Source organism: Phaenicophaeus curvirostris, chromosome 13, assembly GCF_032191515.1.
Source record: "Phaenicophaeus curvirostris isolate KB17595 chromosome 13, BPBGC_Pcur_1.0, whole genome shotgun sequence".
NCBI classification, from domain to species: domain Eukaryota; kingdom Metazoa; phylum Chordata; class Aves; order Cuculiformes; family Cuculidae; genus Phaenicophaeus; species Phaenicophaeus curvirostris.
Window position 1 is genome coordinate 1,815,836 of NC_091404.1, and position 13,616 is coordinate 1,829,451.

The 13,616-nt window shown below is 55.4% G+C and overlaps 2 long non-coding RNA genes across 3 annotated transcripts in view; one reads left to right on the top strand and one right to left on the bottom strand.

Moving 5' to 3' along the window:
- Window positions 1-13,616, bottom strand: part of LOC138726296 (uncharacterized) — a 147,114-nt gene that overhangs the window by 19,621 nt on the left and 113,877 nt on the right. The window lies entirely within an intron of this gene.
- LOC138726297 (uncharacterized) lies at window positions 157-10,825 on the top strand. Of its 2 annotated transcripts, none has more exons than XR_011338408.1 (2): window positions 157-370; window positions 10,218-10,825. It is a non-coding gene; the product is annotated as an uncharacterized lncRNA (long non-coding RNA). The 2 variants fall into 2 exon arrangements; XR_011338409.1 differs by lacking the exon at window positions 157-370 and adding an exon at window positions 2,730-2,920.

Sequence of the window (13,616 nt, forward strand, 5' to 3'; positions counted from 1 at the left end):
AGGGCTGTGTCTCTCCCTAGCTCCTGTACTCCACATTTCCAGTGATGCTTCCTCCACCTTCCTGGTCTTTTCTAGGAGCAGCAATCACCTCCTGTCTAGTTGGATGAGGCTTTGAGCAACCTGATCCAGTGGGAGGTGTCCCTGCCCATGGCAGGGGTTGGAACTGGATGGTCTTTAAGGTCCCTTCCAACCCAAACCCTTCTATGATTCTCCAGGGTTTCCAGAGGTCCCAGAGCGAGCTCCATCACATCTCAGGTATCCCTCCTTGCAGACTCCCAGATGTGCTCAGCTCTCCAAGCATCCAGCAGCAGATCTTCCACTTCTTGCTCCCCTCCAAGCCTGTGCGGCTGACACGAGCATCCTTCCTCACGTGAGTACCACCCTTCCCACTCCAGACCAACCCTTTCATGCCCTGCTGAGCAAAACTCATTCCCCAGCGATGGAGGCAGTGGTGGAGGGAGCACAGCTCCCCCCAGTTTCTTTGCCTTCAGCACTTTAAGTTCGCGTTCAATGTCACTTTAACTTGAGCGCGCGAGTGCAGAGGAGAAAGGCTTGGTATTAAATTGCCAATCTGGTCACATGTTGCCTGAGATTTGGCCGTAGCTAAGCAGCACCACCCCCGCATTCACTTTTTTGGCTGGTGACTCCTCTGCTCGGCGTAAGGCAGAGCCGGGGAAGAATAGGAGAAACCGGAGGGGGAAGGAAAGGGAAAAAAAAATACAGCGAGTCATTGTGAATGTCAGGAGCTCCTCGGCTGCGGGTGTGACAGCGATCCTCCCCCTCCAAACTCGCTCCGGGTGAGAGCCAAAGAGAGAGGATTTCATTAGGATCTGGTAGCAGGCTATTTTCAGAGCTGACATCCTACCCACAGCTAAAAATAGCAGGTCCCCTCCACGCAAACCAGGGTTTCTTTTCTGTTAAACTTTAATAAACCTTAGCAAGGCTCAGACCTTGCTTTCTCCCCACACTTTGCTCCCTTGCTTGCTCTGCTCCCTTCCACCATCTCCTACTTTCCCTCCTTTGCCATCCTTCACTCCCCATGGCCCAGGTGTCCTCTCCAATCTGGCCTGAGCTTGCAGAGTCCCGAGTGGAGATGTCCCCGCGGTGGGGCTGGGGGGACCCAGAAGCAGCGTCCTGCACACGCAGCCAGGTGCTCTGAGAGGCTAAGCAGGCAGCAAGAGCTTGAGCTCCCCAAGCCGCTGGCCTCAAGCATCCCTGCGGAGCCCAGCTCATCTCCCAGATGCTCGTTGGAGCACCCCAAAAGGAGGGACCACCCACTGCACCCCAGGAAGGTGCAAAAGCACAGCTGGAGAGAGGACAGAGCCAGCACAGCTGGAGAGGGGACAGAGCCAGCCCAGCTGAACCCCCAGGGCATCACCTCCACCAAAGGAAGATGCTTTGCTTTGGTGCCAAATGCTTGTGCAGGGAACTCAGGACAGATGGCTGGATCGGACTCAGAGGGGTCACTGCATCGAGGTGTCCCACCTGTAGAGGTTGGCTCTAGCATTCGGATGCAATCACCTCTACAAGGGCTCTCCTAAAATCACCACCTAGCCTAAAAACCACATTCCTCCCCTGGGCCCTCGGAGCCACTGCTGCTGCTGGTCCTCCTCTCTGAGGGGCTGCTCATAATTCCCTCCCTTCATTAGCTCTGCCACCTCAGAGGTATTTATAGCCAGGCACCTACCCCCTCTTGCCAACTTTTTCAAAGGCAACACAAAGTTAACTCCTTCCCATGCTCCTCTTGACTCCAGCCCAGTCTGGCAGCCTGAAATCCCATACCTTGGAATAACCAACCTCCGCAGAGATCTTCTCCTGGTGCAGGCACCTTCCCCGTCCCAGCCCCGAGTCTTCCACCTCTCTCAGGTCACAGCCCTTTGCTCTGGGCTCGGCTGCTCTTAGGATGGAGCAGTGTTCCACCAAGAAATGCCTTCTCAGCTGCCCAAACCACTGGGATTTCATCCCAGAGGAGGATCTGGTGGTCCAGAGGAGGGCTATGAAGATGATCCAAGGGCTGGAAGATCTCCTGTATGAGGACAGGCTGAGAGCATTGGGGTTGTTCAGCCTGGAGAAGAGAAGGCTCCGAGGAGACCTTAGAGAAGCTTCCAGTCCTGAAAGGGGCAGCAGGAAAGCTGGGGAGGGACTTTTTACAAGGGCATGGAGTGACAGAATGAGGGGGAATGGCTTTAAATTGGGAGGGGGAAGATTCAGACTAGCCATTAGGATAAAATTCTTCAAGATGAGGGTGGAGAGGCCCTGGAACATGTTGCCCAGAGCAGTGGTGGCTGCCCCATCCCTGGAGGGGTTCAAGGCCAGGTTGGATGGGTCTTGGAGCCCTTGATCCAGCGGGAGGTGTCCCTGCCCATGGCAGTGGTAGAACTGGATGGGCTTTGAGGTTCCTTCCAACCCATGATTCTATGATTCTGCGATCCCTGCAGCTTGGAGCATTCCTTGCACCCAGGCAGTTGTGCACCCAACACCTGAGGTGACAGCCTGGCAACCCATGGGGACATCCAGGATGATGGGGACCGGTTCCATCACCTCGCTCCGGTGCCCACCAGCACAGGGGGACTCCGCTTGCCTTCTCCCTCCACTCCGTGCCGGGTGTGCACGGGCCCTTTGGAGGCCCTGGCCGCCGGCCAGCCAGCCATTTCCTGGTAATCTAATAGCTGCAGCAGATGAACTGAAAATGCATTTCCTGCCACTGTGCTGTAAAATTTTTATTAATGTAAGCAGAGAACACAGCGCTGGCTCGCACCGGCCAGGGCCACAGTGAGGCGGAGGGCACCGGGGGCCTCGGCGGAGCACCCGGGGCTGGGGGACACAGGGATGGCAGCAGTGATGCTCAGCAACGTGGAAGTGTGGGGCTGTAGCCCCCGTCGGCAGGAGCAGAGGATGGGGAAACTGAGGCACGGGCAAAGTAAGTGCTTGGCATGGAAGTGAGGTTGGGCAGCAGACCCCTAGTTGCCTCTTAAGGAGGAAGGGTCACCATGGATGGGTTCTACAAGGTGGGCTCAGCACCCACCCACTTCAGCCACTGGACAGGTGCGTCCATGAAAGCCACCTGAGATGGGACTGCTGATGCTGTGGGTGATAGAATCATGGAATCATGGGATGTTTTGGATTGGAAGGGAACTCAAAGCCCACCCAGTTCCAACCTCCTGCCATGGGTAGGGACACCTCCCACTGGATCAGGGGCTCCAAGCCCCATCCAACCTGGCCTTGAACCCCTCCAGGGATAGGGCAGCCACCACTGCTCTGGGCAACCTGGGCCAGGGCCTCCCCACCCTCACAGCAAAACATTTCTCCCTAAGATCTCATCTCAATCTCCCCTCTTCCAGCTCAAAACTGTCCCCCCTCATCCTGTCCCTGCCCTCCCTGATCCAGAGCCCCTACCCAGCTTTTATGGAGCCCCTTTCAGGACTGGAAGCTGCTCTGAGGTCTCCCCACACCTTTCTCTTCTCCAGGCTGAACAACCCCATCTCTCTCAGCCTGTCCTGGTACAGGAGGTTCTCCAGCCCTCACATCATCTCCATATCCTCCTCTGGCCTTGCTCCAACAGCTCCATGTCCTTCCTGTGCTGAGGACTCCAGAACTGGACACAGGGCTCCAGGTTTGGTCACCAGAGCAGAGCAGAGGGACAGTCCTTCTGGTCCCACTGCTTGGGATGCAGCCCAGGACAGGGTTGGTTTCTGGGCTGTGAGTGTATATCGCCGGCTCACATTGAGCTTGCTCCAACAGAGCTATCGTTTCTGTGTTGAAATCATTCCATCCTGTCCCTGTCACCTCCCCAGGGCACTCGTGGGTGACATCCCAGCTTAGAGGGGCAGGCAGCAGTGCTGGGGCTGCAGAGCTCGAGCAATTCATGCAGCCTTTTTCCCACTTGGAGCCTGTTCCCTGCACCAAGGCAGAGCTAAATTGGAAAAACACACACAATGACCTCTTGTGGAATGTAGTATGAATATTTGATAGGTCTAATGTAATCATATCCAATCGATACAGGCAGGAATATCTCCCCCCCTACCCCACGCTCTCACTCTACCCTGTCCCTTCCTCTCTTTTCCTCTCTCTCCCTCACTCTCTCGTTCATTAATGCATTCTCCACTTTACATTATTTATTAACTTCCTTCCTTTTTTTTTTTTATTTAGAAAAAATAAATTAAATAACAGTGGTTATCTTGAGGCTCGGCCCCGCATGCCTAAGCGCTTTTGGGCCAGGCAAAAACTTTGCTGACCTTCTCTCGCCTCCTTCCCCTCCTCTGCTGAGAGAGCCTCTGCCCCATAGCCGTGACCCCCCAAAGCCCCATCCCTTGCTGTGCCCCAACACAGACCATCTCCCACCTCCCCACAGGCGGCTCTGAGCCCTAAAATCCCCTGGGCTTGTCCACCCATTGCATCTTAGCACAGCAGGTGGTGCCCAAAACCCATAAGCAAGCACCTGAGGAGCAGGTGATGCCTCGGAGGTTGAGGGTCTCCAGACCCACCTGAAGAGGCTGCTCCCACTTCCAGGGAGGGAATATTTCCCTTGCTGCCCCCAAACTGAGCACATCTGGAGCCAGCGAAGGGGGAGCAGGTGGTAGTCAGACTGGTGGTGAGCTGATGCTCTGCTCCTGGGTCTCGCAAACCCAGCTCATTCATCCCTCGCGGTGGTTCGCAGGAAAAGCTTCCTCCAAGACAGGCTTCAGGACTCTGTTGGAGAGAAGGGGAGGGATGCCAGTGTCCCCCGGCTGCCTGCACCCCTCCAAAAATCACCTTTCAGCAACAGCTGGAGCTTGTCCAGTGCTGGTCACTGGCATCTGGTGTGGTGGGACCCACAAGTGGGAGGAATGGGAGGCAAAGCACGCAATAAGGAGGGGTCTTCTCACACACCAGCACCTCCAGCTCCATGTCCCCACTCCTCAACACCCCCAGAGCTGGTGACAGAGAGCAGCAGAGATATGTGAAGCCCTTTAACAGGCTGGGAAAGGTGAGGAAGAGATTGAAGCTCACTACATGGTGGATGAGAAGCTCGAGTTGGCAATATACACTTGCAGCCCTGAAACCAACTGTGCCCTGGGCTGCATCTCAAGCAGTGGGACCAGCAGGGACAGGGAGGGGATTCTGCTGCTCTGGCAAGACCAAACCTGGAGCTCTGCATCCAGTTCTGGAGTCCCCAGCACAGGAAGGACATGGAGCTGTCGGAGCAAGTCCAGAGGAGGCCACAGAGATGATTCAAGGGCTGGAGCACCTCCTGTGTGAGGACAGGCTGAGAGAGATGGGGTTGTTCAGCCTGGAGAAGAGAAGGCTCTGAGGAGACCTTAAAGCAGCTTCCAGTGCTGAAAGGGGCTCCAGGAAAGCTGGGGAGGGGCCCTGGATCAGGGAGTGCAGGGAGAGGATGAGGGGAATGATTTTGAGCTGGAAGAGGGAAGACTGAGATGCGATCTTAGGGAGAAATGTTTTGCTGTGAGGGTGGGGAGGCCCTGGCCCAGGTTGCCCAGAGCAGGGGTGGCTGCCCCATCCCTGGAGGTGTTCAAGGCCAGGTTGGATGGGGCTTGGAGCCCCTGACCCAGTGTCCCTGCCCATGGCAGGGGGGTTGGAACTGAGGTTAGCTTTGAGGTCTTTTCCAATCCAAACCATCCTAAGAATCTCTATAGGTCTGCGCTCTCCGCTGAGCTCCTTCCAGCAGGTCCTGGCAGTGCAGGGGATGCTCCCCAGGGATATTGATTGTGCTGCTCTACCAGCGGTGGCCGAGCACAGGGGCTCTCCTGGCTGGCAATGACCACTCTGTCTGCCTTTGTACCAAGTAATCCTTACACCAAGACCTCCCCAGCAGGGCCGAGAGCCCCTAGGCTAGAAAGCCTCACGTTCCTGCACTGCAAGCCAGAGCAAAGGGGCCATGGAAAGACTGGGGCAGGGCGAGGCTCTGCTGCAGGCAGTGGGAAAGTTGTGAGGGATGGGGAAATGGGCTGCACAGCATCCGGAGCAGTGACCCCAGGGTGAGGGGTATCCTCGAGGGGCGAGGAGCAGAGGGGGTGAGGCCCCAGGGATGCCCTGAGAGGGACAGAGCAGAGGCAGGAGAGTCACCAGCAACCCACCACAGTCCCGCTGCCTTCAATGCAGGCAGAGCTGCCTTTGATCCAAAATACAGTGACTGGCAAAAAGAGGGACCTCCATGAGCCACCTTTCTTGTCCTCTGTCTTGGAGGTGGGTGCCATCAGGAAGCCCCTTGCTTGCAGACCACATCCAGCAGAGCCAATCACCTGGAGAGAGAGCCCACGGCGTCTGTCAGGCAGCTTTGAGCTGGGGAGCCCTGCTACAGCACTGCGTCCCCTCCCACAGCTGTACTGCTCCCACATCACCATGGGGTGAGAAGGGAGAGATGCCCTGATCCCGCAGGGCAAGGGATCGGGCACAGATTCTGTTGGAAACCCACATGAGAGCCATGGGCCAGACCTGGGGATAAGGGATATGGGTCCTAGTGGGGCTCCAACCCTCAGGTTGGACACAACGAGCCACTGAGGTCCTGGATTTAACGGGCTTGGTCTCCATGTAGCTTCCACTTGACTCGTGTCACCTTGTCCAGCTCACCCCCAGGGGAGGATGATCTTCCCCCTCCCCAGATATCCACTCTGGGGAAGGAAGAGCATCCACCCCCAGCCCAGGAGGGGAAATTCTGGCTGTAGGAAGGCTCACATTTCCCCTCCCTCCATGGGGACGCACAGAAACATGCAGATGCTACCCCATCCCTGCAGAAGCACATGGGCTGTCTCTTTCTCCAGGGACACCTCATTCTCCTCAGAGGGGACAATGTGAGGCTGAAGGTTTTATTATTTTCGGCACGTGGAAGGGGTGAGAGCAGCCTGGGAGAGGACCTGCTGCTCCACAACAAATACACGATCAATGTGGTCCAAAGGAAGGGCTTGTCTTTACCCACCTTGGCAAGCTCCTTGCTTTCTAGAGGACATCACCAAGCGCACATCCATAGAAATGAGGAAATTAAGTCATTTCATAGCCCCTGACTCAGTTTACCCCTACAGAGAAGCGCAATGGCTTATTCTCAGCCTGCAGTAATTTGGGAAGGATCCCTCCCTCTTCCATGCTACAGGAGATCATAGAATCATAGAATGGTTTGTGTTGGAAGGGACTTTGAAGATCATCTAATTCCACACCCCTACCATGGGCAGGGACACCTCCCACTGGATCAGGGGCTCCAAGCCCCATCCAGCCTGGCCTTGAACACCTCCAGGGATGGGGCAGCCACCGCTGCTCTGGGCAACATGTTCCAGGGCCTCCCCACCCTCATAATGAAGAATTTCCTCATTATAGCCAGTATAAATATTCCCCTCTCCAGTTTATACTCATTGCCCCTCATCCTATCACTCCAAGCCTTCGTAAACAGTCCCTCTCCAGCTTTCTTGTAGCCCCTTCAGGTACTGGGAGGTCACTATAAGGTCTCCTTGGAGCCTTATCTTCTCCAGGCTGAACAACCCCAAGTCTCTCAGCCTGTCCTCATACAGGAGGTGCTCCAGTCCTCTGATATCCTTGTAGCCTCCTCCGGACCTGTTCCAACAGTTCCATATCCTTCTTACATTGGGGATTCCAGAACTGGACATAGTACTCCAGGTGGGGTCTCACAAGAGAGGAAGAGAGGGGCAGAATCACCACTCTCAACCTGCTGGAAGACCCCCAGGGTATGGCTGGAGGAAACTGGCAGCTGCTCTCCAAGATGCTATGGTCCAAAACATCTTCACCAGGGATCATCACAGAGCAGGGTAGAAGAAAGGTGATGGTCTGGCCATGACATTGGACGTAGCTTCTCCTCCACCACCAGTGTCCTCAGGCAGATTAGAGGGACATTTCTGCTGGGAATGGGCTTACAAAAATCACAGACTCCCGGGAAAGCCTGCCCAGATCCACCTAGGGTTGTCTGGAGGGAGCAAAGGACTGTTTGTCCCCAAAACAAAGAGGGCAGAGGGTCTCCTGCTACCCCACTGACAGGTTTCCATGGAGGAGCTGCATTTCCTCACCATCACATCTCAAGAAACAGGGGAGATCAAGGCATGGGGTTGGGGGAAGAACCACCCAGGTCTCCCAGAAAACCAGGGACACATGATGCTCTCCCCAGCCACCTCCTCAACACCCTCATCCCCAGCTCACAGCGCTGCCATCGCCCGTGTCACCACTCCCCAGCCCTGGCTCCCACTCCCCTCGCTGCTGGGTTTTGCTGAAGCAGGAAAATCGATCCTGGCTGTCTGCTGCTGGCCAGACCTGGGCGGGGGGATCAGACGGAGGGGCCGAGGCGAGGCGGGGGAGACAGAAGCAGCAGGGGGACCCAAGGGGCTCAGGCAATGGCAGCAGAGCTGCGTGGCAGGAAAAGGTTTGAATACAGCATCTCCAAATGGTCTGAAGGCTTCACCTCGCTGATGCAGCCCCCTCCTCGCAGCCCCCCCAGCAGACTCGGTGGTCGTAGATGCACGGGAACCAACAGAGACTCCACTTTAATGCGAATCACTTACTGACCCCGCAGAGCCGCTGGCAGACCAAGATTGAATGGAGGAAGCGTAGGGTAAGAGCTCCAATTAACAGCATCAAAGCTTTATATTCTCATCTGGAAGGGGCGCCTGGGCCAGCCAGGGCAGCCGTTGCTGCACCACATGGTGCTGGAGGACCAGGGGCTCCAGGACCCCCAGAACACCCCCACTCACTCCCCAGGGAAGACCCCTATGCCCACCATCCCCCTCCAGAGCGTTCAGCTGCACCGCTCAGAGCGGACCCTTTGCCAAAGGCACTGGGTGGGGAGAAGGGAGCCAGAGTAGGGAAGGGCCAAGTGCCTGCTGGGACCGAGGAAGGGGACGGGGACATTGCATCGAAGAACAGGCAGAAAGAGACCTCCTCCCTCAGCCCCTAGTGTTCTCCTCGCTGGACTCGGATGCCTGTCACGATGCTCTGCAGCGTTTGAATCCTGGGTTCAGTTTTGGGCCCCTCACTTCAAGAAAGACCTTGAGGGGCTGGAAAGCATCCAGAGAAGGGAACGGAGTTGGGGAAGGGTCTGGAAAACAAAGGTTGTGGGAGTAGCTGAGGGACCTGGGGCTGTTTAGCCTGGAGAAGAGGAGGCTGAGGGGAGACCTCATTGCTCTCTGCAGCTCTCGGAAAAGAGGTTGTGGTGAGGTGGATGCTGGGCTCTTCTCCCAAGTAACAAGGGATGAGAGGAAATGGTATCAAGTTTCCCAGGGGAGGTTTAGATTGGATATTTGGACACATTTCTTCGCAACAAGGGTTGTCAAGCATTGGAAGAGGCTACCCAGGGCAGTGGTGGAGTCACCATCCCTAGCATTTAAAAGCTGTGTGGATGTGGTGATAAGGGACATGGTTTAGTGGTGGAGTTGGCAGTATGAGGTTAAGGGTTGGAAAGACTTAAAAGTCTTTTCCAACCTAAAGGATTCTGTGAAATTTGCTGAGAAAGCCCTGGGAAAAACTGCTCCATGGCAGATGAGCAAGAGGCAGAAGAGCTGCTAGAATGTGGGGACTAAGGCTGGAGATTTGGGAGCCACCTGCACAGCCTGAGCTGGGAGAAGTTCAAGTCTCCTGAATGAGGACATCAGCACGAGCTGCAGGAGAGAATGGAACACCCCCATATTTCTTACTGTCCTTCTCTAAGGAGGGGGTCTCAAAAGCTGTCTCCAGGGACACCGCACTGCTGCAAAGACCACTGCGAGCCAATTTGTAACAGAAATGGTGGCTTTCTTGCCCCACCATCATCCACCATGCCTCTCCCTGCAGTATCTCCAACATCTTTGTTCACCTTGCAAGTGTCCCACAGGGACTCATGTCCTGAGCCCACCCAAATGTGTTTCCAACCTCAGGGATTCTGGGGGACGAGGCAGGGTCTCACATCCCCCAGAGCCACTCCAACATCCCTGGGAAGCTGCTCTTCCCATAAGGTTTCCAGGAGTCTCCTGAGCTGATCAAGCCCCCACTGCACGTTTCCCTTTCCCTTGAACCATGTCCCTGCCCTCAACAGTGTGCAGGGCACAAGAGAACCACCAAGCCTCCAGCTTCCCCACCCATGGCATGTATTCAATATCCCATAAATGTTTGCCTCTCGTGGACCATGATAAGCGTGCATTCCAGCTTGGAGGGAGGGGAGACTTTCCAACCTAATGGCTTGTGTCAGGAGCATGGGATGAGCTCCTAACTGATTATTCCAACCCGTAAGCATTCCTTCTTTCTCTGCTCAGGGTCTGTCCCAGCCTCAGACATCACTGGAGGCCTGCAGTGGAGTGGGAGCTGCTTGGATGCTTCTCTGCTTGAGAAGAGCACAGCTCTCACTCCAGCCCAGATTCCTTGTGGATTCTTCTCCTCCAAGGTCCCACCGCCAGGGGTGAACCATGAGTCCCATAAACACCGTGTACCAGGGGCACCAAAGGTGACACCAGGGCAGAGAGAACCTGGATTGCAGGGAGATGCCCTCCTTGCAGACATCCTAAGAATGGTCCCCTTTGGCACCAGCAGGCAGAAGCTGCCTGTCCGAGGAGAGAGCAAAGGCAGCTGGCAGCATGTGGCCTCCAGGCCAAGCTCATCAGAGAGAAATCGTGACGTAAGGCCAGGGGAAGTGGGGTCCCGGCCTTTCCCAGGCTCTGCTGTGCTCCACGCTCCGGTTCCCTGCCAGTTTATCAGCCACTGGAGTGTGACCAAGGGAACATCGGCCAGGACAGAACAAACAAACATCCGAGTTTGGGCTTCCTTCCTTCCTTCGAATAACTGAAAAAAAAAAAAAAAGAGAGAGAGAGGGAATTAAATCAAACAAAATACTGAAACAAGTCAAATAAACAAGAATTTGTGTTTCCATGGGGATGCGATGCATTCTTGGGAGTGGGAGCTTGGCCTCACTGAGAAGTAACGCTGGAGCAGTGAAGCCACGAAGCAATGAGAGGCCCCATGGGCAGCCCACCACTGCACCCGAAGGGACCCGGCATGTGTACCTGGGCTCCGACAGCCCATGGATCAAGGGCTGTGCAGGTGGCCACACACCACAGTCAGGATCACAGCCACACTGGGGGCTCAGCTTCAGTTTTTAGCTTGCTTTCTTAATGCGGTTGCATGCTCCAGGTTTTCCCACTGGCCTCCGATCCCTCAATCCTCTTGAAAGCACTGACCAATATCACTGGAAGAGACAGATGCTTACAGGTGACTTTAGTCCTAACTGTCCTGAAAGCAGAGGGTTTGGAGCAACAGAGAGGCTCAACCCCTTGTTACACCTGAAAATCCCCCTGGACCCTCACGTTCCTACACCACAGTCACATTTCACCAGTCCATGGCCTATTTAGAGGGGAAGTCCTGGCAGGTAGAGGTTGTTTTCCTCCTTTTGTTTCATTACAACAGTCTTGTAGCATGGGCAGGTTAGGACCAGCAGGCAACTGAAGCTCCAGTCCATGGACTCTTCTCTCCTTATCCTTCTAAAAGATTGGATTCTCCTCCAGTCTTGCTGTGTTGTCATCCAAGATGAGTTGGGACATGTTGAGTCATTGAGGTTGGGGTGGGTCGTGCCATTCAGGCTGAGCAGTGTTACGCTGGCTCATTTCCATTGAGGTGGCTTCCATCATTCCTGTTGGCTTGGGCTGCATCACTGAGGCTGAGCAGTGTTCCATTGGGTTGGGTTCCATCATTCTCTTTGGGTTGTACTGTCTCATCCAACTGAGCAGTGTCCCACTGGGTCATTCCTATTGTGTTGTATTGTCTCGTCCAGCTGAGCAGTGTTCTGTTGGGTCACTCCCATTGGATTGGGTTCCATCATTCTGCCTGAGCAGTGCCCTGTTGGGTCATGGAATCATAGAATCGCCAGGTTAGAAAAGACACACTGGATCATCAAGTCCAACCATTTCCATCAATCACTAAACCATGTCCCTCCGCACCTCATCCACCCATCCCTTAAACCCCTCCAGGGAAGGGGACTCAACCCCCTCCCTGGGCAGCCTCTGCCAGTGCCCAATGACCCTTTCCATGAAAAAAATTTCCTGATGTCAAGCCTGAACCTCCCCTGGTGGAGCTTGAGGCCATTCCCTCTCGTCCTGTCCCCTGTCACTTGGGAGAAGAGCCCAGCTCCCTCCTCTCCACAACCTCCTTTCAGGGAGTTGGAGAGAGCAATGAGGTCTCCCCTCAGCTGCCTCTTCTCCAGGCTAAACACCCCCAGCTCTCTCAGCCGCTCCTCATAAGGCCTGATCTCCAGCCCCCTCACCAGCTTCGTTGCTCTTCTCTGGACTCGCTCCAGAGCCTCAACATCCTTCTTGTGCTGAGGGGCCAGAACTGAACACAGGATTCGAGAAGCGGTCTCATCAGTGCTGAGTCCAGAGGGAGAATAACCTCCCTGGACCTGCTGGCCACGCCGTCATTCCCATTGGGTTGGGTTGGGATGGCCTAGCCAGTGGCACTCAGGTTGGGGTGGGGTGCATCAAAACAAAACACTTCCTACGCTCACCCTGAAGTTTTCCAAAACTCCTGCCCTGGGACCCTTTTCCAGGAACATCCCCCATCTGCTCGGTCACCCAGGGTTCAGGTGGCTCTTGTGGAAACTGCTGCCTTTCCTGTAAAAGGTGAATTCAACCCCCGGAGCCACATGTAGAGAGAAACCCTCGTGTGTGCCGCATGTCACAGAACACCACTTGACATCAGCACCGGCAACACCACCTCCAAGAAATCCCAGGAGCAGGGAAGAGAGGTTGATTCTTTCCACGCCCTGGCAGAGGGGATGAGTGAGTTCAACGGAGGATGCAGCTGTGGGACACAGAGTTGCTTTCCTCATTGCATGGTGATGTGCTGCTGACCTCAGATCCCGGAGGTGCTGGAGCCACCAGCAGGGCCTTTCCCAGGGCTAATTCCATACCCTCCAGCCGGATGCGGTCTCTCATCACCAGCGTCCGCGAGAAAAGGGAAGAGCATTATGTGGGCTGTTGCTTTTTTTAAAGCCATTTGTGACCCTGGGACCAGCAAGCGAAAGCCACGGCTGGAGGAGGGAGGGGGGCAGAGAATTCCCAGGTCTCAGCTCTCCCTGGGAAACCCCCAGAAAACAAACAGGCACTCTCGTTCCCAGCACACGAGATCCAGTGTGCCGGGGCTGAGCAGCAGGAGCCTGTCCAAATCGTTGGGTGCCTGGAGCAGCCAACACCCAGCAAGCACCTGCCAGCAGCACAGGCTCGACTCTGTGGTGCACGAGTGCCCATAAATCCTGGTGAGCTCCAAAGATCACACTCCACACTCCAAAGGGTGGCTTGGCCAAGGAACAGCCCTGTGAGGCACAATCCATGGAATGTCCTGATGCCTCTGCACTGTCTGTCCCAAATACAGCCAGGGAGACATGACAGAACAGGGCTCATCCTTCCCCAGAGCCTGCAGCCTCCCCCTGTATCTGGAGGGCCCTTCTGATGATCCACTGACCATCCATGCTTGTTCACACCTGACACTCACATCAGGAACACGCCTGGATCCCAAAGAAACCTGGGCAAGTCCCTGCTCAGCTCAGGGGCTGCATCAGTGCACCAGGATATAGAAACATGGGATGGTTTGGGTTGGAAGGGACCTTAAAGCCCATCCAGTCCCACCCCTGCCATGAGCAGGGACACCTCCCACTGCATCAGGGGCTC